This window comes from Sciurus carolinensis, chromosome 1, assembly GCF_902686445.1.
Source record: "Sciurus carolinensis chromosome 1, mSciCar1.2, whole genome shotgun sequence".
NCBI lineage: Eukaryota > Metazoa > Chordata > Mammalia > Rodentia > Sciuridae > Sciurus > Sciurus carolinensis.
In genome coordinates this window covers 140913070-140940383 of record NC_062213.1, presented here as the reverse complement: position 1 = coordinate 140940383, position 27314 = coordinate 140913070, and the positions used below count along the sequence as shown (strand labels likewise).

The 27314-nt window shown below is 37.9% G+C and overlaps 1 protein-coding gene across 1 annotated transcript in view; it reads left to right on the top strand.

Annotated features, from left to right (window-relative positions):
* Positions 1–19148: 19148 nt before the first annotated feature.
* Positions 19149–27314, top strand: part of Adgrl2 (adhesion G protein-coupled receptor L2) — a 266353-nt gene continuing 258187 nt past the window's right edge. The window contains exon 1 of the mRNA XM_047539007.1: positions 19149–19215. The gene's annotated coding sequence lies outside the window, so the exon portion shown is untranslated. The remainder of the gene's footprint in view (positions 19216–27314) is intronic.

Below are 27314 nucleotides of genomic sequence, written 5' to 3'. Positions count from 1 at the left end.
GTGGTTGAATGACCTTGAGAAAGAGAATTAATATCTTTTAAGCTCAATTCTCTAATCTGGAACTATGGAAAGAATAGTGTGGCCTACTTATAGGTTGGTTTGAGGACCACATATATGTAGCATACTTGCCACTGTGCCTGGCATGGAGCCCACCCAGAAACTGGGGTTGCCTGGCATGGTGGAAAGATCTGTCCTGAGGGCTAGACCTTGCCATCCATCATCTAATCAGGCACGTGAGCTGGTGAGCCCTTGTGTCTCCTCACCAATTGCTTCTGTTTTTGTTTATTCCCAGGCAAAAGGGGACACCAGATTGTAGCAATTAGGAAAGTGAGAACCCTCAAAGTCAGAAAGAAAAATCAAAGCAAAGCCTTAGTCACTAAATCTTCCAGAAAGAAGGAGGAGAAAAATGAGCTTAAAGCTTGATGCATTCAATTCTGAATAATTTCTTAAAAGGAATTTTTGTGGTAAGGGACAATGGAAAGATACCAAGTTAACAATACAAACCCAAGGGCAGACCCCATGGAAATCAAAGAAATTGGCACTCCAGGCACATTGTAAAATAAAGGGAATGTTTGAAAGAGAGAGCTATGTATTTGCCATTTTGCTTGATCTACATATCAAAAGTATCCTCCACTGTATATAGAAGATCCTTGCAGGAAAATGTTTCATATGAAAAATAAAAAAATAATAAAAGAAAATAAAAGAAAGAAAAAAGTGCTGGAGGCCATGTCATTTTTTTTTTTTTTCTTCTTCCATCCTATTCTTTTTCACAGCTTTCAGGTCAGGTGTAGTGAGAAGCTCATGGAAACTAATACTTACCCAAATCACCACAAATGCAAAAAAAAAAAAAAAAAAAAAAAAAATACTGGAAAATAAAACATCTACTATAATAAAGAAAATAAAATAATCAAGAAATAGATATAACAGAAAAATTAAGTGATCTTAACAGGAAAAAACATAACTTTTTTTTTTAAATCTAATAACCACTTATGTAATAAGAGGTTACTGTACAAGTTAGGAGAAAAGAAACTTTAGCTCAGCTACCTTCAGAAATAATTTTACTTGATAACGTACCCTTCTAAGTATCAGTAATATTGAAAAATTGAAAGTCAAATCTCCAAAAAACTGAAACCTAAGTGATTAAGTATTGGAAAACTCCTGCTATTCTATCCACATCATAGGGCTCATCTCTAGCAGACATCTCCTGGCAAAGATTTTTCCTTAACAAAGAGATGTCACTCTTTCATACAAACAAGTTAGCAGAAGTTTAAGCTTATTTTCAGAAAAGAAATCTGTCCTGACATTTAACCAGAACTGATAAATAGGGTGAAAAAAATATGACTTTACTAGAAGATTTTTATCTCACACTCCCACCCCATACTGGTTGAGTCCGTGATAGAAAAAAATGCTAGACAAAAATGAAGGTTTTTAATTCTCAGTTATTTGGAAGTCTGAGGCAGAAGGATTGTAAATTTGAAACCAGCCTGGGCAACTTAGTAAGACCCTGTGTCAAAATAAAAAATAAAAAGGACTGGGGATGTAGCTCGGTGATAAAGTGCCTAGATTCAATGCCCAGTAACAAAAAAATAAATAAATAAAAAAGAGCGTTTTAAATTTGTCATTTGAATTATGATTTACTTTGATTGAAAATTCACAAGATTCCATTAATACTACCTGGAGACTGTGGAAACATGTGGAGGCCACGCGTTTACTCAGGAGACTCAAGTTCAAATCTTGCTTCTGTGTTCTCCTTGTGATCCTAGCCCACGGTCTCAACTTTCCTGAGCTTCACAGAAAAGAACAGTAGAGCTACCTATTGTTTCTGTCACATTGTTACTGTGATATTTGAATAAATTGACATGAATAAATAACCCAGTACAGTTCCTGAAATATTTGGGGTGCCACAAAATGTTAGTTTCATTCCACCTAATAGTACCACCACCAAGATAGCTATGCAAGTTGACCTCTGTCCCACATGTCCTCTGAGCCATCAAATTTCAATTCTACCTCCCACATATCTCCCAGTTTTGGCTTCTTTTTTTCCACCTTTTTTTGCATTGACCTAAATTGAGCCCCTCATTACCTTAGGTTTGACTAAAATGATGGCTGTGTAATTCACCCTTACCTACGGACTCAACTACTGCCTACCTGTTCTCTGTGTGAAATTCTCTTTCTAGAGAATAAATATAATCATATTATCCTTCTGCTTAAAACTTCTGATGACTTCTGGGTGTCCATAAAACAGAATTTAATCTCCCTAAAGTGATACAGGAGGGACTTCATCATTAGGGAGCTCAGCACCGTCTTCTACCATTCCTCATAACGCATTTTATGTAACTAATAACAGAAACTCTCCTTTTCCCAATCTTCTATCTTTGCACTTGCTGTTCCCTTTCCCTGTGATGTATTTCCCACCCTCTGACAGTGAACAACTATTCATCTTCAAGACACAGCTGAAATGTCACCTCCCATATGTAGCCTTCTCGAAGCACATAGGAAGAATTTATCGTTCCTGTAGGACTTATAATTATCTCCATTACACCACACCACATTTCTTTAATTACTTGTTTATGTGTCTGGTTCTGCAATGAACTGTGAGTTCCAATGCATAGCACAGGGTCAAGAATGTAGGAGTATTTGATAAATATTTACTAAATTAATGATTGAGAACAACAACAACAACAAAAATCAATGATGTTACAGTGGAAGAGTGCTTGAATTTGTATGCAATCCCCTAACTTGCAAGTGACCTTTGATTTTTTGGTTCTTGTTGTTTATTTATTGTTTGGTACTGGGATTGTACCCAGAGGTGTTTTACCACTGAGCTATAGCCCTAGTCCTTTTTATTTTTTATTTTGGGCAGGGTCTTGTTAAATTGCTGAGGCTGGCCTCCAACTAGCAATCCTCCTGCCTGAACCTCCTGAGTTGCAGGGGTACACCACCACACCTGGCATGGCCTTTGATTTTTAGGGTATATTTGTAGCCTGTCTCTACACAGGCAAGAAAAAGGTTCGGAACTCTCTATTTAGTGAATTCTATGAAACCACCACCATAACTATTTTTGTTTGAGTCAATTAGATTGGTACTGCAAGCAAATGTATCTTTGGCCTAAATTTTCACATTTAATAGTCTCAATTACTCAGTTTGTTCGGACACAGCAGGAACACAGAGGGTATTGTTTTGTTTTGTTTGTTGCTGTACTGGGATCAGACCCAGGGGCCCTTTACCACTGAGCTACATCGCCAGAACCTTTTTATTTTTCATTTTCAGACAGGATCTCAGAGGTATTTTTGCTGTTCCTAAAAATACAAATTTTAGCTGAGTACAGTGGCACACACCTGTAATCCCAGCAATGCAAGGGGCTGATCACAAGATTGAGGCCTACCAGGGCAACTCAGAAAGACCCTGTCACAAAGCTAAAAAGAGCTGGGGATGTAGTTCAGTGGTAGTATGCCCCTGGATCCAAGCCCCAGCACTACCAAAACAAAACAAACACCAAATTTTAGATGGTCAATTCTTTTCTTTTGCATGCCGGCACAAAGGAAAGCCTGGCATGTGGACAGAAGCCAACTGACTTTCACATATGCTTTGTCACTGACTCAGAGTTTCTCAGTCAGCACAGTGTGCCTTGGTTTCCCCGTTTATTAAATAGTACCAGGTTCTATTTCAGGATGGTGTGAATTTAATGAGAAGGTCAGAAGTGGTCCCATTTATTCTCTTTTGTCAAGAAAATAAGAGAAAAAAATTAAAGTCCCGGAATGCAAAGGGAGAAGCCAGGGTTCAGTGATTAACTTTGGTTAGTGCCTGGCCCAGTGCTGAGAGTGGATAGATGTTCCTTGCTGGTGATGAAATACTCCGAATAAGAACCTGTGTTTCTGGTTCTGTTCTGTCATAAAGCTGCTATTATTCAGCATTTATTAGGTACCCACAGAGTATGAGGCATAAACATGACAAGTAGAAAACACACAGTCCCTAACCTCTAAATTACAAAAGACAGATGCACAGGGAAGTAGGTGGACCTCGAAATTGTTTCCAAATGGCTGTTTGTAGGAGGATTTAGAGAGTAGGAAAAGTCAAGGAGGGCTGGCTGGGGGACAGGATGCAGTGTAAGGAAATAGGAGGTATAAGAGGAGTTATTGTTTTCATAAAAGGGGTAGGGTAGGAGGTCAGGCCAATTTCCAGAGTCGTTAAGAAGTGACAGGAGAGATCTACTGGTGATAATGAAGAACCCAAAGGAATAAAGAGTGAGGAGTGATTTTCTTTTGTCTCTCTGTCCTCTTTGCTAATAGGGATACTTCCTCCAGCTTCCCTGTTGGTAGTAAGAATAAAAAAATCATAGTTGTTTTAAAATAAGACACTCCCTGGCTAAATTAATAGTTCCAACATTTACTAGCCTCAGTTTCCTCATCTTTAAAATGGAACAATACCTCAAAGGGTTGACCTGAGGATTAAAGGAGATGAAGTGTGAAAATGGCCCACATGGGAGCTCAGGAAGCACACCCAGGAGGCCCTGGAGCCTTAGCCAACCTCTGATGTCCTGATGGCCTCGGTTCCTTGCTTTTCTTGCTGTCTCATTCTCCTGTCTCATTTGTTTAAAGGAGTAAGACCTTTTTTTTTTTTTTTGAAAGATTGAGTTTAAACAAACAATATCTTTTAGTAAATATGTAGACAGGGTCTGTTTACAACTGAATTTGAGGGCCAGTGAGATTTTGAGGTTTTAAACTAGTTGGCATTTTTTTTTTTTTTTTAAGCAGTCATTAGATAAGAAACTGAAAAAAATCACAGTGGGAGCCTTGTGAAATAGTTCTCAGGACCCTCCAGGGCATTTCTCTCAGTCTCTTCATCAATGGAACTGGTCTGTATCGTAAGTCTTATTTATAAGGAGGCTTTCAGGCAATTTCACACTGCTTCTCTGTGATGCAGCCCCCAAAAACATGTAAACCCAAGGGATTAGTAGCGACTTAAAGGGAAAATAGTGTAAAGTTACACCATGAACCGAGCAGCTCAGCGCCTTGATGCACGGTTCCCCTGGGCTCCGACAGTGAATGAAACTTATCTAAGTGGCCCAGTCCACTCCCACACCGCCAGATCCGCAGCCCTTTGTTAGGACGTGCAGGAGAATTGCTCAATCTCAGGGAGCAGCTGAGTCTGTAATGACCTGCATTGTAGAAACACACAGGAGTTCACTATCTAGGAATGAAAACTTAAATCTCGTTTTATATTTCTTTGTTGACAGTTGCAAAGCAGGACAGTGTAGTAAACAAAATGTTTATTCTGGTAGTGTTGGTTTCATAGGTGTTTCAGATACATTTATTGAATAGGGCAGCAGCCTGGAATGGAAATGAAATGGGAATACCATCTCAGAGCTACATAGAGGTCTTGAAAAAGACTGAATATTCCCTAAATGCAACCATCATGAGGCTGGCATACTTACATTGATGATCTCATCAAACCAATAATTAATAAGCATGAATTAGGCTAATGAAATCAGATAGTGTAATGAAAAGCAGCCTCCTACTTGTTAGCATCGCTATTTTCCCCATTATTTAATCTCTAAGAGAAACTGAATTTGCTGCTGGAGATCTAATTGAGCCTGTATGACTTCTAGTCAATTTTTTTTTTTTTAAATCTCAAAGAGGCTTTAGAAAGGGGCAAGTATAAAAATATTAAGAATTTATACAGCTGGGTGTGGTGGCGCAGGCCTGTAATCCCAGCAGCTCGGGAGGCTAAGGCAGGAGGACGGTGAGTTCAAAGTTAGCCTCAGCAATATCGAGGAGCTAAGCAACTCAGAGAGACCCTGTCTCCAAGTAAAATACAAAATAGGACTGGGGATGTGGCTCAGTGGTTGAGTGCCCCTGAGTTCAATCCCCAGTACCAAAATAAATAAATAAATAAATAAATAAATCTATAGAGAGACACATGTGACATCAGGAACAGAGATCAAATCAGAACAACTGCAGACATTTCTTGCTCCTTTCATAAAACTGAAGAAATAGCAGTACATGATGAAAATGCGGGTTTTTTTTTTTTTCCAGGTGGGTTTTATAAAAAGTAGAGATTCTCTTTCCCCCAGTAAAAGCTTCTTGAATTTTTTGACACACCTAGTTTAGTAAGTAATTAAGCTACATGTTTCCCTCCATGGATAAATACTATATTACAGTTTGAAAGAATTATGGGGTCAAGAATGAGCCCTTTGAGATGGGCACAGTGACACATGCATGTTCTCCCAGCAACACAGGAGGCTGAGGCAGGAGGATTCAGAGTTCAAAACCAGCCTTAGGAACTCAGTGAGGCTCTAAGCAATTCAGCGAGACCCTGTCACTAAATAAAATTTTAAAAAAGGGCCGGGGATGTAGCTCAGTGGTAAAGTGCCTCTGGGTTCAATTGCTACTACAAAAAGAAAAAAAAAAAAGAAGCCTTTTAGCCTGAAGAACTGAGCTGTGAAGATAACCAGGACATGAACTAGGAAATCACCTTCTCTGGTGAGAAGTCATCAGCTACCTCTGTATCTTAAATCTGCAAGAAAAAGGTGAAAGCAAGTCTGATGTGGTTTGGTTTCTATTTGAGTCTCTTCCAAAGAAAGTTTGAGAATCTGCAAAAGGCATCAAGGGCAAAGGAAGCATGTGCTTCCCATTCTTCTCCCATAGCAGCATGTGGATAAGGGGAGCCCCTGTGTGAACTGGAACTGTTCGGGACCCATTCCAGGGACTTTTACGTTCTCTCATCTTCTGTTGGAAAACACGTGCCAAGACAGACAGGAAGAATGCATTTGTGAGTAAAGGGTTAAGCCGGCAGGATGTGTAGATTAAAATCACAGTGTATTTCCCATTCGATAATATTGGATCTATTTTGGGATTACTTATCAGTTGGTTATTGTGCTAATAATTGCCATTAAAATTAATACTACATTTTGGGAATTAGGCAGAGAGCTAACAAGTTCGCTTTTACACAGAGCTTTCCAAAAGCAATCTGGGTAACTTGTTTCTGGAATGCAGCTGTGTAAGTTTCATTAACATCTTGCAGGTGGAGCCTAATTTTAGTTCAGCCTTGAGAAGGGGGAATTGTTTTCCTCATGATACACACAGCAAACAGCAGCAAAGCAGGTGGGGCTTCACCAAGTGCTTGTTTACTTCCCTGTTTTTAAAAAAAACAGATGATTCATATCGTTAATCATACAGTTTCTATTTGATTTTAACATGTCTTTAACAGAATAGTCTGCAGTACATGTGGCCTACAGTTACTCGAATGTAAAACAAAAGCAATGAAATGGAAAATGATAAGAAAATGAGCAACGAATCCTAAATATAGTGGAGGAGAAGCCAATGAATGAACCGAAGTAAAATTTAGAAATACATCTGTTTGGCTACAAAAGCATTTTAAAAAGCAACCTTCCAGATTCTAGTTTGGCAATTTGAGGTTGGCTCAGTAAGAAAGTTCAATATATATTTTTTTCTGCCATGACAAGAAGGAAACTATTAGGGGAAGGAAGCTGTTGCTGGGAAAAGTGGAGAGGAGGGGTCAGAAAGGACAACTGAGATGCAGATAGCTTTCTCTGGCCAGTACTGCCCTGGTGTTTGAATTTCAGGGAATGATTGGTAATAAGCTTAAATTTTAGGACTGAGGAAAAAACATTTTAAGGAATCAAGAGTGATTGATGACAGTAATTTCTCTTTTAATTTGTTTAGGAAGTATCTTGAGCTTCACTTGGAGCTTCAAGGGCACAAGCCCTGTATGTTTGGTCTATTTAATGTGTTTCACTGTAGTAAACCTACTGTGTGAGTCCCTGGGCATGAGGACAGATCTCTGCTGCCATAATACTGCTGTGTGTCATCTGGCTTAAACAAGAGCCTTTGAATTCTTCTACCCTGTGGGGCGTGCATGAAAATTCCATTACCTCCACAGAGAGGGGGTAGCTCCATTGCATATTTGTTTCTTTCATTTCAGCCTCTTGGAATGGATGGAATTTGTGATTATGCTGTATAGAAGTCTATTGTTCTGAACCTCAAAATAAACCTCTTCTTAAAAGCCCGCTTTGGGACCTCGAAGGTCACCATTCAAGGGTTTCCTTTTATGAAAGTTCTTAACCTGGGCTGTAGGTTTGTCCATGAATGTGCTTCAGAGTATTCATGGAAAAGGTTTTGTTTTGTTTTTTATTTTTTAAATTTTCTTTAGTAGGCATGAATGTGCATTTTTCTCAAGAAAGAGTCCATAGCTTTCCTTGGATTCTCAAAAGACTCTGTAATCCCAAAAATGTTAAGATTGGTAGCCTTATACAAAATGTTTTCAGATACCACCTTTAATGTAATGGAGATATAGTGGTTGACTTGACTAATGAGTATAACTAAAATACAGTTTGTCAGGCTTTCCTCTTACACTGAATTTTAGTTTAACTTAGGAAAAGTGTGCACTTAAGTCTGCCTAGTTTCTTCCATTAAGGTTTCATAATTCCTTATCTCTGACTTTTAAACATGCTAAATGAGCATCTAAGAAAATATTAGATTCTCTAAATATGTGTTTCTGTATTCAACAAAGATTTGTTAAGCACAAATTATATTTAAAGGTCCTCCAGATTTCAGAAAGACACGACACACTGTCTCTTCAGAAGTATCAGGCCTTTGGCAGAGGCCTTAAGCTAGGAAGAGAAACTCAACCCACTGATCTGTTTGTAAAGAGGAAACATTATATAAGGCACTAGATTTTCAAAACATACACTCTTATTTTGAGATATAAATGAAAAACATAAAAGCAAATGATAGCGACCCTTTGACAATGTGACAAAAATCACATCACATCCAAACTGTGCTATCCTGTCCCACTCCACCCACCTGCAGACTGGCCATAAAGGGGCTGTGTGGGTGACAGATTGGAACTGTGGAAGTGGCTCCCAGGGGCGGAATGAGGGAAAAGGTCATCTAAAGGCAAGAGGAACCAGTGTTTCTGAAACTTGGGCTAAGTAAGCATTTTTAACTGACTTTTTTTTCTTTTTTTTTTTTGGGGGGGGGGGTGCTGGGGATTGAACCCAGGGCCTTGTACTTGTGAGGCAAGCACTCTACCAACTGAGCTATATCCCTAGCCCTTAACTGACTTTTTAGACTATAATTGCACAATAATATGATTATGATTTTCCAACTGTCTTGAGGATAGTCTTACCACGGTTTCCAAAATCTTGGTGCCTTTTCATTCTCTCCTATAAGACCCAGTATTTGGCTGAAACTTATCTATTGTAGCCTGCAACTCAGATCTGTTAAGATTTGTTTCATCCCCCACATCACAGTTCTTTTTCTTTCCCAAAGTATTCTTTGACACCCTCCAGCCCCCGCATTTACTCACTGGACTGGGAAGATAAAGAGAAAGGGAAGTAACTTGTTATGAAGCAGGAAGGAAGTACTTTTTCCAGGCATGTAGACTCATGCCTATAATCCTAGCAACTCAGGAGGCTGAGGCAAGAGGATCACAAGTTCAAGGCCAGCCTCAGCAACTTAGTGAGGTCCTAAGCAACTTAGCAAGACTCTGTTTCAAAATAAAAAATGAAAAGGGACTGGGGATGTGGCTCAGTGGTAAAGCACTTCTGGGTTCAATTCCCAGGACAAAAAAAAAAAGTAATTTTAATTCTGTCTCATTGAAACTTACACTATTAATAGCAGATGTCATCCATTTGATCTTTCCAACACTGTTTTAAGCCTTGATCAGAATGTAAAACTCAGCATCTAACTTGTACTCATCATGAAATACAAGATTATCTTGGGGAGGATGAAATGGATTTGCAGCCCATTTCCAGAATGTAAAAAAGGTTGTTTTGACTATCTAAATGGAGGGCTCATCTAAAAAATATTCCTGGTTAAAAAAAAAAAAAAAAAAAAAAAATCACAGAATTGGCAAGCTGCCTTCCTCTTTCCTAGGTTTTTCATTTCTTTGTAAATTTTTCCTACTCTCCTTTCTAGGCAAACCTACACTTTTCCTGCTGAGATTCCTTAAGCCATAGAGTAAAATGTCACCACCAGGAAACATGTGATTCATTTCACTCTTGCTGGTAGGTACATTCAGAATTCTACTTCAAGAGGTTTCCTTCCTGGTTTTAATCTAAACCTTATTGGGCTGCCTGCAGTGGCCACCGCGACCACAACTGCAGAAATGAAGTCTTTTCAGAAGCACTTAAAGAAGACCTGCTAGTGATGATTCTGCTTCTGAAGAAGTCCCAATCAGCAGCAGGGTAAAATTTATGAGATTCTTATGAGATTTTTGGTTTCTTAAAAGGGTGCACATATCACAGAGAATCTGAATACATTCCGTGAAAACTGTGCAGTCCTGTCAACCAGCTCAAGCCCAGCACATGTGCAGAAAACTTGAAAGGTCACCATGTGGCAGGGCCACACTAGCAGCATCTGAGACAGATGAGATGGAGCCTGGTTAGAGTCTACAGTAGAAGGATTCTGGAACTTCACTGGGGAGCCCTGCCAATACTGATGGTTATCTTTAACGTGAGGATCCATCTTTAGTATTTATTAGTATCAGCTCTGCTTGTTTTTTTAGTCTACAAATTGAGTACGGATAAACACAGCATTAGCCAAAAACTCTGTAAGTACATGAGAATCTTTACTTTGTAAAAAAGAAACAATAATTTAAGAATAAGGAGTATTTTGATTGTACATACCAACATGCTTGGGTAATGTCTACTTAGTTTTCTTTTTAAGACTTTTGATTATCAAGAGTTATGTAGGCTGAGGCAAAATGGCTTTTACACTCACAACTATATATGACTATATATATTAATATAAATATATATGTATATAAATATATGTGAAATATATGAAGGCCATTTTGCCTCAGCCTACATTTTATCTGTGTGTGTTTTTTGTTTTGGGGGGTTTTTTTGTACCATGGATTGAACTCAGGGGCAGTCAACCACTGAGCCACATTCCCAGCCCTATTTTGTATTTTATTTAGAGACAGGGTCTCACTGAGTTGTTTAGCACCTCACTTTTGCTGAGGCTGGCTTTGAACTCATGATTCTCCTGCCTCAGCCTCCTGAGCCACTGTGATTACAGGTATGCACCACCACACCCAGCTTTATATGTGTATTTTAAATCAAATTAAAGGGCTAGGGTGATAGCTCAGTTGGTACAGTGCCTACCTCACAAGCATAAGGCCCTTGGTTCAATCCCCAGCACCGCAAAAAAAAAAAAAAAAAAAAAAAAGCCAAATTAAATACATATTTTTAAATCATTTATGCTCACACAACTGCCAAAGGAAGATTCTGTTACTCAAATAGATTGAATTATGTTGGAAAACAGAGGCACCAACCAGCCCTCACCCAGAGGTGTTGGACCAATTCATTTGAAAACAGGTCATTGTATGCTGTACTCTTTTGGATTACTATTAGATGAAACTAAAGAAAAGGAAAAACAAGAAAGCACAAATAGACTTATTGCATAAATGAGAATTGATGACATTAACAATATAAATGATATTAAAATTGTTATAGCACATTATCTCTTTACCTACAAGATTATTTGATCTTCTACTAATCATCTTTGAAGGAAGAATGAACATATATTATCAAGTAATTTGATAGAATTGAAGGTTACTTCAGAGGTTTCAGAGCAGTGACTAGTGAGTTTTTTTGCTGCTCTGACTAAAAGACCTGACAAGAACAATTTTAGAGGAGGTGAGGTTGAACATCATGGCAGAAGAGTATGGCAGAGGGAAGCAGCTCACATGATGACCAAGAAGCAGAGAGAATCTCCACTCACCAGATACAAAATATATACCCCAAAGGCTTGCCCCTAGGGACCCACCTCCTCCAGCCAAATCAACCTGCCTTCAGTTACCACTCAGTTAATCCCTATCAGGAGATTGGGTTAAGACTCCTACAACCCAATCATTTCACTTCTGAATGTTCTTGCATTGTCTCATACATGAGCTTTTGGGGAATATCTCACATCCAAACCATAACAAGCAGTAACACATTTTTGCCAGTATAATAGATAATAAAACATTAAACTTTAAAAATTAAAGATTTTACATAAACACTTGGATATGACTAATCTAGAAAATAGAACGTTCTAACAGTACTGGACATACCAGTCCCATATCCCCCATCCCAACGTGGGACCACAGTTCTCCTTCCTATTGCCTCACGCCTGGTTTCCTATTCATTAATCTTTACTGGCCTTTGTGGGCATTAGATTTTTTAAACCCTGATGTAAAAGGATTTTCATAAGGATATATCTTGAGTTGATGACAGAGGTAGGCCTAAAATGCAGGTCTATTGGCTGCATTTTATTTACCATAACATGTTCATGTGGACTAACATGAGGCTAGCTCAGCTCTCTTTCCTCTCCTCCAAGAACCTCCTGCTCCACTGGACTTCTCACAGTTGCCAAAGAGTTTGTTCCTAATATTGTTGGTACTGTTCCTCAGGTTTTTAGTACTGTCTGCTACTCTTCCCTCTCCTGACTAAACCTTAATCCTAGTGTTCCATTCAAAGTCCCCTGCTCTCTGTAGACATCTCAGAGCTGATATGTAGCTTCCCACCTGCCATCATTTATTCAGTCTCATCCTTTATTCAATAAATGTCATATAAGCAAATGAAAAAAGGAAATGGTAGTAGTATGCTAATACCTTAGTCTGCAGTAGACTTGCTCTTCTCCCCTGGTTTATGTTGGAGTGACAACATAACGGTTTCATTCTCCGTTTAAACGATGGGTCAGATTACTTAATAATGAAGAGTTGGGGAGAATGACATCCAGCCACATCTATTACAAGTAATGTGTACAAAGTTTGGGCAGCTTCTCTTTGAGGTACTCCAACATGAAGCTTGCAGATTCAGAATTTTTAATTCATTTATTTATCAAAAGTGTCCTTTGCTTGAGCAGAGAAGCTCATGTTTCTTTACCTCTTTAGTTTGGTAAGCAGGGAAAACATTAATTCAGTCTAGAGAAGGCAGTATTCTGCTTTACCTCAGCAGGAGACAAATTGGTGGCTGGCAGGGAAAATTATATGTCAAAAAATGATGCAGAAAAGATAAGAACTGGACCAAGTTATTGATTCATTCCTTAACTCTTACTGTGTCCCAGACACAAGTTAGGTCCTGAAGATAAGTAGATATATAAATAAATAAGTGCAGTGAATATTATGGGCATCTATATAAAGTCCTGGGGATATAAAGGAGACAGCAGTCAGCACTGCCCAGTAAGTCAACATGTTTCCTAAGTAAATTGACCTTCAACTTCATCCTAACAAATAGGAGCATATTTTGCACTCATTTTGGGTCAGACATTAAAGAATGTTTAATGCTACAAGATAAATTAAGAAGATAGATCTGTCCTTCGTAAGAGTATAGATCATATGGAAAACATTTAAGAACATAGTGGGTGCATTAAAAAAAGCACCTGGGGGCTGGGGAGATAGCTCAGTTGGTAGAGTGCTTGCCTCGCAAGCATAAGGCCCTGAGTCCTGAGTTCGATCCCCAGTACCACAAAAAAAAAAAAAAAAAAAAGTAGCTGGTAGACACAAAATAAATGAATAGAGATATATGCTCTCTGAGATTCCACCTGAACTTCAATCCTGGCTCAATTATTTGCTAGCAGTGTGAGCATGGACAAATTTGTTAATTTCCTTGTGCCTCAGTTTCCTCTACTGTTAAAAAGATCATAAAACTCTCTACTTCAGTTTAGGTGAGCAATAAATGAGATGATACTTGAAAAATGTTTAGAACATTAACTGACACACAGTAATAAAAAAAATAGCCATTTATAATATATAATGTAGTAGGAAACTATATACTATTTTTCTTTGAAACAGCCAGCATTTAAAAAAAAGGATCATATATTTCCAAAGCATTTATTAATGAAAACTTGGATAATTAAAACAAAAAAGAAATCTCATATCTAATGTACTTTGCAACATTTATGTTTCAGTTTTGCATTTTATTCTCACTCATCTTAGATAATGAAACCAGACCAGGTTCCATAATTGCCCTTCTGCAACTAACTGTTCAGTATTCAGTTTCTTGAATTTTTCAGTGAGGTTCATCTCCCAGCTGTAGTGAATTAGCATGATACTACTGTGCTACTGCTTCCAATACTGCACATTACCAAAGAGAACTATTCTTAGTAACAAATTTTTACTTTCAAACATTGATAATATTGTGAATTTTTCTTTTTCCTGAGGTGCTAGAGATTGAACCCAGGGGCTCTCTGTATACCAAGCAAGCACTATACCACTGAGCTGTATCCCCAGTCCCTAAATTGTAAATCTTAAAGTTTCTTACATTGTGAATCTTAATTAAATGCATACATACACATACAAACATATATAATAACATACACATGAACATTTTAGGCCTTTTAAAAAATTATTTGGCTCAATTATTTGCTAGCAGTGTGAGCTTAGACAAATTTGTTAATTTCCTTGTGCCTCAGTATCTTCCTCTGTAGTAGAAAACCGGGGACACTCTACCACCAAGCTACATCCCCAACCCCTTTTAAAATTTTTAAATTTTGAGAAAGGGTCCTGCTCAATTGCTGACATTACTGAGGCTACCCCCAAACTTGTAATCCTCCCGCCTCAGCCTCCCAGGTAGCTGGAATCACAGGCATAAGCCTCTGCTCCCAGACATAGGACTGTTGAACATAATATCAATCAAAACCGTCTTCTGGAAAAAGTCTCAAAATCCTTTATTTCCTACTAATTATTTGATTATTCCTATTAAATTCATATAATGCTGAGCATTCTGGGAAAAGTAACCTTGTGAAAAATATGTTATATCTGGGGGACTTGCACTATCTCCAGATGACCTACCATCCTTTCAGTATCTGCTAATCTACAGGAAAAATCTTAGATCTTTGAACATAATATGTGTTATTCTATAAAAGAATTAATATGGCTCTTAAAAATGCAGGATGAGGATGTAACTCAGGGAAAAAAGCAATTGCCTATTGTGCTCTGGTTACTGGGTTTGATCTCTAGCACAAAAAAAAAATAAATAAAAAAAAAAAATAAAAAATACAGTATAATGAAAATAAAATTAGGGAAGACATATCAATAAAATATTATAAGAATATAAGGACTTTATTACTTGTTAATACTGACTGAGATAATGCGAATTACCAAACAGAAGCTATTTCCTCTTTTAAAGTTGTTTTTCATTTTTTATGAACTAGCGGTCATCCATTATTTCCATCTTGAAGGAAAACACTGTCTCCATATTGCTGCTTCCATGTCACCCTTAAGTGTGCAAGGTTGACACAGCTCTGTTTTGAGATTCAAGCGTGAGCTGTTGAGAATCCCTCCCTGATCATATTCCCCAGTCTTCTTCTGGGCTTTCTTCCACATTCTTGGGCGACACCTCATACCACTATGCTCTTCACATCTTGTTCATTCTTTCCTTTCCCAAGTCTTCTTTCCAAACCAACCAATTGTTCATAACTTGTTATAGAGAAATTGAGCCCTTTTCTTATGTGGTACTTCTCATGAAGCCAGGTCCAGAAGGACTTTGACTTTCTCAACTTCAGTGTCTTGTCCAGATTCATCTAGTTGTTTTCCTTAAAAACACACCATTTGTGCTGGATAGAAGTGTTTCTCCTGGGCTGGGGATATAGCTCAGTTGGTAGAGTGCTTGCCTCATAAGCACGAGGCCATGTGTTCAAATTCGGAGCACCACAAAAAAAAAAAAAAAAAAAAAAAAAAGAGTGTTTCTCCTCCCAAAAGGCAAAAATATTGGCCTTTTTTCTTTCATAGGAAACAATGTTGAGGGTTTTTTTATGTCCCCTTTCCATATGTAGATGTATTTCAACAAATACTTTTTAAGTGTTTTGTGTGTGTGAGATGTTTTGCAGAACAATTCAATATTCATATTTCCAATAATGCTCATTGCAGGGCATGAACCCCCAGAAGCTGAAGCAGAGTTATAGAAATAAGGCCTTGTGTTTTTAAGTAGAAAGGAATTTCAGAGGTGCCCATAGAAACTATGCTGATTATTCTTGTTGTATCGTGGAGAATGGATCAGAGACAAGAAGACTAGAGATGAGTCAATGCTGACCTGATTTTACAAGCAGATTCTGAGAACTTCAAACCAATGAGTTTGACATCAGTCCTTAGAAATATTTAGACAAAATTATTAAGGTAAAAGTGAGCATTTTGAAAAGACGGCAGTGACTACTAGGTTCACCAAGAACAAAACCGTCCCAAGTACACTAATTTACTTTTACTCTTCAAAAGAGAGTATAGCTGGATTTTAGCAAGTCTTTTAATCAAAATATTCATATGTTCCTAGAAGATAAGTCAGAGTTGGTTTTCAGTATAGTTAGGAAGTTTCCACAATAAGAAAATTACTTCCTTCACAAGTGACTTAGAATGAGCTTTGGAGTCAGAGAAACTTAAAGTGCTGCAATTTATTGGCCATGTAAGTTTATGAAAGTTGCATAAATTTCCTGAACCTTAAAATTCTCCACTGTAATGAAGGATTAAAACTGTGTCATGATGATGCTGTGCATCTTAAATGACATAATGTGAATGAACACTTTTTAGCCATCATTAAATAAGTGCTCAATAAAAATGATAGGTGTTATATTTTATTCTCCTTACCTAAGGCTATAAATGACAGTTTCCAACATGAAGAGAGGTCTCTGAGAAATGCACTAGTATGCTTTAGCCAATCATTTGAAAGGAAACATGAAAGCCATTGTAACTATATCGGTAGGATCCTTGCTATGCTATACACTCTTTCAGGAAAAGGACCCTGTCTCCTTGTTCTGTGTGTCATTAGCGCCTGACATAATACCTGACCCCATAGTAGCCACTCACGTGTGTCTTAAAGAATGATATGAATAAAGTATGACAACAAAGACAACAAAGACATTGGATAGCATAGTCAGGATTCAAAAATGTCTTGAATAAATAGAACAATGGGCCAATGTCTAAGATGAACTATAGTATGAATGGATTAAAAGTCCACTGTTTCATCCAAAACATTGGTTGCAACAAGAACAAGTTACAATAGCTTGAAATAAACAGAATTTGGCATTAAAAAACTTAGACATTTTAGTTTTGTGAAAGTTCAAAAACTGAGAATAAGATGATGCCACCCCTCCACAGAGTACATTTCCTGCCTCAGTAAAATTTTAAATGATTAGAAATGGAGTCCAGAACAAGGCAGGCATCAGTACCATGTACTTTGCATAATTAGACCACATTTCAAGTAATGCATTCAGTTCTGACTGCCACATTAGGAGAGACATGGACAAACTGGAATCTATCCAATATGGTGATAGGCCTTAAAAGCCATATCATATTATAATGATTAAAGGAATGCTCAGTCTAAAAAAAAAGAGTAGACTTAGGGAAAAATGATAGCCATTTTTCAAATAGTTGAATAACTTTCATGTGGAATAGGAATTAAATTTATCCTCAGAAGCTTCAGAAAAAAAACTCATACCAAAAAATAGACAATTCAGGAAAGGATTGGTCAAAAATAATGATGATCTCTATTTAAAAGGAGAATGAAATGTCTTAGAGATAATGATGGATCCTCTTCAAAGTTAATTTAAATTTATTTAATAAATGATTACTGTTCCCATTTATGTGAATACTTTATATAAACCCTGTATTTTAGGAAAACCTTCAAAAGTGTATAGGTTAATTGATATATATCATTTATAGTTTCCACATGCATATTTAAAATGTACCTATAAACATACACTTAGCAAATATTAATTGAACATCATTACATGTCAGTTTTGTGCTAGATGGTGGGCAAGTTGAAGCACAGGCAATACAATACAGGAAATTTCTGCTTTGAGTGGACTACTGGATGAAAGTTTGATATTTGAGATTAAATCGATCTAAAAAAGCTGTTTGCTTGATTTAAATGTCACTGAAGAATTGAGAGGTTTGAGAAATTAAAATCCTACATCTAAAGTACATTGATCATGTAGGTTAAAATCATGCTATTTGCATCTACTGAGTCTCATACTTTCTAGAATTTGTACTGATCATGTTATGTTTACATTGATAAATAATACATATGTTTTTAGCATATTTCTAAAATCTTATCTTGCCTCAATACCTAAATTTTATTTATACATATGCCTATCAAGAGATACTTAGCCAACCAGCCCTTTTTTATACCACCATTGACAATTTAAAAAAATCACATTGAGTGACAACTGTCTACTACTCCTCAGGGAGTTAAAAAGGTTCCTTTTTCTTATGTTTACAGAATATTATCCCTTTCTCTTAAATAAAATAATTATAACCAACAAATATATTTGTTTTATAATCAGAATTTTTTTTCTTTTTTGTGGTACTGGGGATTGAACCAGGGACACTCTACCTCTGAGCTACACCTTCAGCACTATTTAGTTTTTTGAGACAGGGTCTTTATAAGTCATTGAAGCTGGTCTTGAACTTGTAATTCTCCTGCCTCAGCCACGCAAGCAACTGGAATTATAAGTGTGCACCACAATGCCTGACTGATATCAGAAATTTAAGAGCAAAGTGTTCAACATATGCAGTGATGTTCAGTTTCATTCATTGGGGAATTCTGAGTTTATTTTCTTTGCCTTTTGTCTTCTGAACACTTGCCATTAAAAAAAGGTTGAAATACAGTAATTTTTATGCTTAAAGAAAGTTATATTATTAAGGAATGAACATCAAAACCAATGTATTTTTGCCAAAAGGCTAATTAGAAGAGGATGGTTTCTAAAAAAGAAACAAACAGAAAGCAGTAGAACTGCCCAGTCCTGCTCTCTGCAGCCCAATCCTGATTCAGCAAATAGGTATTTGCCAGTAGCAATGAGCATTGTGTATTACAGTGACGGTGCTGGTTAGCTCGATACTGTTCCCACACCTCAGCTAGTCGGGGCCAGTGCGTGGGTAATTCATGAAGTCACTGGGTACCTGAGTGAAATATTGAAAGCTATGGAGGTTATGAGGGTTTAGAGACAGGTGGAACTGGCTACAAGATCGCAGCCACACCCACCCTTTAAAATGTACTTGGCAACGAAATTCTTGTCAATATGACACCTGTCTGCGTAGGATATTCATGACAGGACAAAAGGGCAGGCTTCGGATACTCATAGTGTTGTGACTGGGATCTCCCCAGGAGCCTCTCTGGGAAGACTCAGTGCTCCTTTCTCACTTGTATGCCAATTGGAATTTGAAGGGGGCTTGATAACTGACACTCTATGTGGACCCAGAATTCCTACTGATAAGGTAAGGTCAATTATACCTTTTGGGTTGATCACTGGAGACAGATTACAAATCTACTAGATCTTGCCTTTCAAATGTAGATTACTAGAGCAATCTTGGCAGTGTGTTTCAGGGTCTTGAATTTGAAGGATGGAACTGTTTGGTGCCTGTTCTAAAAACAGACATCCAACCCCTGCCAAAGCTGTCTGTACAGTTTCTGCCTAATGGGATGCAGAGAAAGGAGGAAGATGATGAGCTGTGGTAAGGAGTGATTTCAGAGAAATGTGTCAAAACAGCTCATCTCCAGAGGCCCTATGTAATGATGTTTTAGTAGCCACCTATAGCCTGAGATTTAAATTTATGAAAGAGAATTATAGTGATATCTTAATTGCTCTGAGGATGTCTTTTCAAAAGAACTGTCACAGAAACAGTTCCTCCTTCAGAGGAGCTGAGAAACCAAAGGAGATGGCTTTATTGCAGAAGAGCTGAGGAAAGCCTCTGTCCTAGGAGTTAACATTTATGGATCTCTTTGGCAAATAATAGTCTCCATTTCAATTCTGTTCTGTTTGATGAAGATTCAGAAAGTCTTAATCAAATCTAGCAGTCACTGCTGCTTCTCTCCCTCCAAATCTTCCTGATCTTGAATTATGAGATCCTTAGCTCTTAAAATAAAACACCATTTGCTATAGCCTTTTCAAAATTAAGACTAACCCCATCAAAACTAATTGTTTGTTAACATCAAATAAACAAATTTTTTACGTTTGATGAATTGTTTGTAAGCTCTAATCAAGTGGGTGGAGTCATAAAGGAGGGGAGGGAACCCGCTGAAACAATATATGTAATTTGTTTGCATTATTATTTGAGATAATTATGAAGCAAGCATTCAAAAGCTGTTCTTTATCTTTATACCAGAAGGAGGAAAGATGGGGGAGAGGAAAAGCGCAAGAACACCCAGCCATTGTCAGCTGCTCTCTAAAATATTGCCGGATTCACAATTGTGGAACATTAGCATTACTAAGAATGCCAGGGACAGAAGTGTCACGTTGAATGTAGAGTGATGACTTCATAGGAAGGCAAAGCTGAGGATATGACCAGTTTGCAGTCACAGAGAAATCAGCTTTAATTAATTTGAGTGCCAGCTCTGTGTATAATTACACAGCATGAGAGTTTGCATGCAAATGCGGAAATGCTGATTGTTCAAATACTTGCACTTGCTCATTAATACGTTGGGACTAACCAGGGCTGGCAAGCAGACAGGGTACAGCACACAGTGCCTGCAGGCTAATTTGTATTATACTGTAGTTAGCAAACAGATTTCAGATGTTTCTTCTTTCTTTAAATAATAAGCACAAAAATATGTATGTCATTTTCATTGATGACATACCTTGTTTTCTTCTCGATTAAAATAAAGTGTTTGGGGTTTCTAAAAACCTGTTGAAGATGGAATTGATGTTCTTATTACCCTGATTCATAACTATTTGACATTGGCAACATTTATGCCAGTTCTAGGATATTTCTATTTGATATTTCATGCAATTATCCAAACTGATCATATTTTCTAATTGGTGGAACTATATTCACAAAAGGTAAAGTTACAATTAAATCCCAAGCAGAAGAAAGTGATGGTCATAGTAGATTGCCTACTTGTCTACCAAATCTAGTATCTTGGCCAGCATCAGTCCAAAGGCTTCAGGCAAAGGACTGACTTCTTTGTGAAAGTACTTCATCCTAAAATGTCCTGTGGTGAGATTTTTTCCATTCTGATCTCTGAATTCTTAGGAAAGATCAGCTTCAATCAAATTCCCAAATACCTTGACCACATCCCAAGGGGGAAAAAAAAATCTTCCTAAATCTCAATTCTAGAATAACTGATACTTTCTTCAGAAAATGTTATAAGAAGATGTCATTTTATGGGGCTTGCCCAAGTCCCACAGATCCAGTACAACCAATGCTATCTATTTTGTTGCCAACACTTCAATGCATTTCAATTCTACAAGTATTTATGGAGCACCTATTTCTGTCAGACACTACATATAGCGAGGTAGATACAGTCCCTGAGTTAGCCATCTCTCTTTTCTCTCAGGAATTGTCAGTTTCCCTGGGAAACACATTCTATTAGAAGTTATTACTTTGGGGAAAGTCCACATTATAGAAACCTGAATCTATGGATTTCCATAAACAATTTTCAAAGCTCTCCTGGGAGACTCACTCACTCTGCTATTTCTTTAACCCTATCCCTGTGTAAGCTGAAGGGAGCTACCACTGCCCCCAGGGTTGAATGGAAATTGTAAAGAATATATGAAACAGTCTATCAGGCAAGCCCAAATGTTTTCTAAGAATGGATTGAAAAGGAAGGTTCTCATACCCTTCCCTGAAAGTCCATAACTGTACGAATAGTCATTTCTCAGAGAACAAAGGTAGATGCAACATGTAGATGGATACCAGGCATGTCACACCATTTGGCTTGACTACCAGTAGGCATCTGATCCATCTGAGTGCTCTTCATTGGCATGCTGAGGAAAACAGACTAGACAGAATGCCCCTTCCTTTCTTCCTAAAAAATGTGTGAAAATGTTCCACATCAAGGACTTCCTATAGATATTGGATATATGTGTAAGTGTAAAGCATTCACATATATACCTAGGTTCCCACTTCATTTTCAGAGTAGTTTAACCCCCCTCACTACATAGCAATAATATGCAAGAAGGAAAGAAAATTCAGGATAGTGAAAGGATTGTCTTTTTCATGTACACACTGTAATTTGGAGATAGTGTTTTTTGGGAGTTAGGAATTCCAAGTTCCCTGAGTTCAGACATTTCCTTATAGCTCTGTCATGACAGGATACCCATGGTCATAAAACAAAAATAACAACCAACCCCAAAAGAAACAAGCAAAATATGTATGCTTTAAGAAATTCCACTGGGCATGGTGGCACACACCCTGTAATCCCAGCTGCTTGGAAGGCTGAGACAAGTGGATGGAAAGTTTGAGACCAGCTGGGGCAATTTAGCAAGACCTGTCTCAAAATAAAATGTGTCATTAATGGGGCAGGACTTGGGGCCATCCAGGTAGGTAGGTTAGCTGCAGAGTCGTTGTTGTTGTTGTTGTTGTTGTTGATGATGTTGTCAATCTTACTCCAAGACAGAAAAAGAAAGGAGGCTGATGCCAGAGAACATCTGAGGTAGAGGTGAGGAGAGTTGTGAGTCATGTGCCAGGTGCTGTTGATCTCAGTGGAGACACTGGTGAGAGCATCTCTCAGGAGGCCTAGGAAAGGCTGGACATTACACAGTGATAAAAGATTCTACTTTCTTACAGAAGAGAAGGAAGAACAAAGTCATTCAAATAATTTACAGTGAAACTGGGCAAAAAAAAAAAAAAAAAGGAGGGAGAGTGAACAAATGGAAACTGTTCATTGTAAAAACTTTGTTTAGACCTTAACTCGTGCCAAGGTGAAGTGAGAAATAAGTCTGAACTCGTAATTACCTAACAGTTTATAAGTTTACATTCTCCAATACTGAAAGTAGATTTTTTTTTTAATAGTTTAGTGTGCCTGCATTTTGAACAAGTGTATTTCTTGTGCACAGTTCCTGAGGAAGGAATGGTGGGAAACAACAGCACATGAAGTGAAGGAGACTGGTGCTGCTAGGAGAGCTTGGTCTTCAGGGAAAACCTTCCACCTCTGGGGCTACCTCTTCCCCCTGCTCACCTTTGGCCTTGCTGATGATAATAAATGTATTATTGCCCCTGCAGGAGAAAAGCCTGCATGGGGAGGCATAGGTCTCCCTTATCAGAGCAATTTCCCCCTTAACACCCCACATTTCCGTTGGCTCATCCCCTGTGCAGGAGACACCATATGCAGGCAGTGCAGTCATCTCCTGAAAACCACTATAAAATGCAGCACCCATATATCACTTGACAAGAGAGAAAGCCCCAAAGGCCAACACTCCACTTTGTATGTCTGGAATTACAATCAGCATTTTAGGATAGGTATATTCTTAAGCTTAACTGGCTATTCCAGTTTTCCTACCTAAAAACAGGAAGACAGGATATCAGTCAGTGAGTGGCTGCCAATGGACACAGGGCATCCCCTGGGAGTGACTGACTTGAGAGTGGGATATCAAGGTCATTGAGCATTAAGAGATTCCTGTGGGGACTGGTGTTGTGGGATGTGGGTGTTCTGGGTCTCCAAATACCAGGTAGCAGTCAGTTTGCAAAAGAACAAGACAAAGTTGTCTCAGAGTGTTTCTGGTCTGCCACTTCCTGCTTGTTTCTATTTCCCTTTTCTTTAGTCTTCTGTCCCTGCTGTCCTCTTCCTGACCTTTTCCAGATCCCAAATCTTAGGGACCTGTCAACCAGATAAAAGAGTTTGTAACATGTAGCAAATAGGAAATGCTGAATATTTTTAAACAATGGAATGATACTCACCTAAATCCAAAATCAGAGATTTCTTGAGGATTTATTCATTTGAGGAGCTGCAGCGTATGCAGAGGACTTGAGGATAAATTCATTAGGCCTTTTACTTATGAACATCATCATATAATGGGAAGACAAACCTGTTTGACTTGAATACTTAATGATGTAGAGGTACCAAGGAGGAAGAGAGAACAGTAAGAAAGAAAGACAATTCTTCTGTAGGAAAAGAAAAATATTGGCAAATCAAATGACAACCAAAGACATTTAGGTATGGAAATGCACATAAACATGAACAAAATGATATTTTAAAAGTATTTTTTCTGGCAGCAATATATAAACTTGTTTGGATACAGAAGAGCCTACAGGCATTTAAGAGGCTATGGGAGATGGTCTATAGAAGAGAGGGAGTGGAAAGGAGGATGTAAATGGCAGAGATCCACCACAGAAAAAATCGCCAGGTTCTTTGCAAATTTCTGTGGAAGGAGAGAAGTTTGTCATATTTGACTTCAAGGTTTCATATCTTGGTGATGGCATATTAGAGAAGGAAGGAAGGAAGGAAGGAAGGAAGGAAGGAAGGAAGGAAGGAAGGAAGGAGAAAGGAAAGGAGGGAGGGAAAAATATGGAAGGACTAAAACATGAAAGAGAAGGTACAAATTCAATTTGGACCTCTTGAGTTTTTTGAGGTGCTAGAGCCTATCTTTGTAGTGAGTGCAGGGGGAAACCTGTATGCAGCACTCTGAGAAGGATGGGTGACAACACAGCCATGGGTCATCTATACAAGAGAACCAAAGAAGAGCAGATAAGATTGTCAAGGAAGAGAGAAGAGGAGAGGAGGCTGAGAAGGAAACATTTGAGTGACACATTTGGAGACTGTGAAGAGGAAGGAGACAGGAGCTGCAGTCACACAGTTACAAAGAAAACCATCAATGTCCATAGAAGGGAGGGGTGGGAAGTTTTCTGGAAGGAGGGCCTGATCAGGTGACAAGGAGGAGACGAGAAAGATGAAATACAAGAAGACTGGATGTCACAATGCATTAGTCACTGATGACTTTTAGGAGAGAGATTTCATGAAGAGAGATTTCTTTTTATGGGAAGAGAAGTCAAATGCTGGGTGATAAGAACTTATCAATGTCTTTGGCACATTCAAATACTGAAACTAAAGCAAAGGAGTTTGGTTTCTAGGAGTTTACTTCTAAATTAGAGGGAGAGAGGGAGAGAAGGTGAAGAAGAGAGATGACCTCAAAGGCTGAGGCAAGGTTAGCTTGGTGCAGCATTTTACCCAACCAGAGACCTGTTGTCCTGTGGTTTCTTTCAGCCTCTGACTTCCTGTCATCAAGTGAAGGTGGGTGGGGGTTAATGGGGAATTGTTATGAGGTTCAAAGATGACTAAGGCTATAAATCACAATCAGGCTCTTCCTACAAAGCATGTTTTGGAATCACAGGAATTTCCCCATAAGAAAGTCATCTCCACTCCACCCACTTTTCCTGGCCCATTTTATCTTTTTGAACACAAGGGTGTCCTCTTAGAGTAGGCATATTCCTTGTCTTAGGTGTCCAGTCCGCTTGGAAAGGGCTTCGTAATATTCCTTTCAAGTAAAGGTGTGCTCCTCCGCTCCTGGTGGTCATAACAGAGTACCCAATTGTCAGAATAGCTTTACTGTTGTGCAGCAAATTCATGCTCAGTCTTCCTACCTTGTTATACTCAGTTTAAAAACATGCTAAGACTGGGCTGGGAATATAGTTCAGTGGTACAGGACCTACCTACCATACCTAAAGCTCTAGGTTTGATCCCAATATCACACACAAGGAAGGCTAATCTAGAAAACTCTTTTTTTTTTTTTTTTTTTTGGTGCTTGGGATCGAACCCAGGGCCTTGTGCTTACAAGGCAAGCACTCTACCGACTGAGCTATCTCCCCAGCCCCTAGAAAACTCTTAATGAATGTATATATTACCTGGCCTTTTGCTTTGAATATTTATCTTTTCTTTAGCATCCACATATTGGATGTTCAGTGCTCAGATCTACTCAAAGCAATCTGATAACAAATAGCACCACATTACCTGTGAGTAGAAAATTATTTTTGCCCTTATTCAAATACTTTTTCATTAACTACCCACAAATCCACTTCAACTACATACAGAGGCCTGCTTACATGTACAGCTGAGGTGTGGTATCTAGATAGTTGGAAGAGAATATAATTATGTGTTTACCTAATACAGAATCTCTGTATTATCAAAGAGGTATATATGGGGAATATGAACTATCTGTGTGCTTTACTAACATAGAGTTGAATTGCACATTGTTTGTGCTCTTCTTTCCAAAACACAAGTAGCTATTTTATATGCCTAGGCTTGTTCTCTATTTCTTTCTAGTTGTAATACTATCTTTACCACTTACATAATTTTGCAGAAATTTTATTTGTGTGTATATATATTGTATGTATACAAATTTTCTCTATCAGGCACTCAGGGAGGAACCTTCATAAACTTGCCCTGCATGGTTGTTGGTTTATCTGTCAATGAAATTCATTACCAAGAGAATGTCTTGCTTTATATGCTTACTAAATTTTTAAAAAATGTTTTTCATTATATTTATGCAAACGTAACTTGGCTAGCTCATAATTTACCAAATGCAAGCATTTGTCAGGGTTATTTCCAATCACTCAGAAAAATGTGCCTTTGTGTATTTTGATTATTTAAAGCAATTTTGTTTCCATTATGCGTATGTGCTGCCAGAACAGCATGACTGTCTTGACTGAGGAAGTAGGAATGCTCTTAATTTTCATACATGCATCTGCAGAAATACTTTTGATTGTTTAACCAATGTACAGATAGTGATGAGGGCATAAATGTTTTTGCACATGTTTATTTTCCTTGGCACTTCAGAAGAGAGGGATAATGCAAAGGCAAATTACATATACTGTTTGCATTTAAATACATGCATACTAGATTGTAAATTGAGGAAAAGTTTAATATTCTGAAGCATAAGAATTAGGAAGCATTCCTTATATAGAAATCTGTCATATGACCTCATTTTATTTCTATACTTCAGCTAAACTTTTTTTTTTTTTTTTTTTTGGCTTTGGGTTTATGCTAACTTTTTACCAAACTCTGAAGTTCTAAGGGATCGAATATTAAAACTTGCTTACAGTGCCTTAAAGAATCCTCATATTTGCCCATTAGATGATGCCTAATTAGATAATTCTGCAAGGGGACAGGAAAGGGAAACAGCCAACCAAGTCCGGGCATTAGAAGTCATTCTCCTGAATATGGTGTTACCATATAACTACAGAACCAAAGGTTTTTTTCTGGCTATGTATTAAATTTCATTGAATCTTAAGATGTTATCAATAGTAAAATGCACTATTATTTTACTTTCTATAAAAATGTTAAGTTCTGTCAATGAAACTATAATAATCACTGACTGAACAACCTTACTTTAACTTCAGAGATGTTAAAATGGGGAAAAGACACATCTTATGATGGATAAGATAGAGCACATGGAATAACCAGGGAGCTTTAGCTCTTTTAGGTAGTATGGTAACCACATCAACTCAAGGGTGCTTTTTTTCCTGGCAAGAGAAGATATATTATCTCCTCTATTCTGTGGGACTGAAAAATTGTTTTATGTATTCCAAATGGTTGCTAACCTCTTCCCATGTAGAGAATTATTATGAAGATATTCTCTCTTCTAAGAGAAATGAAATTGACT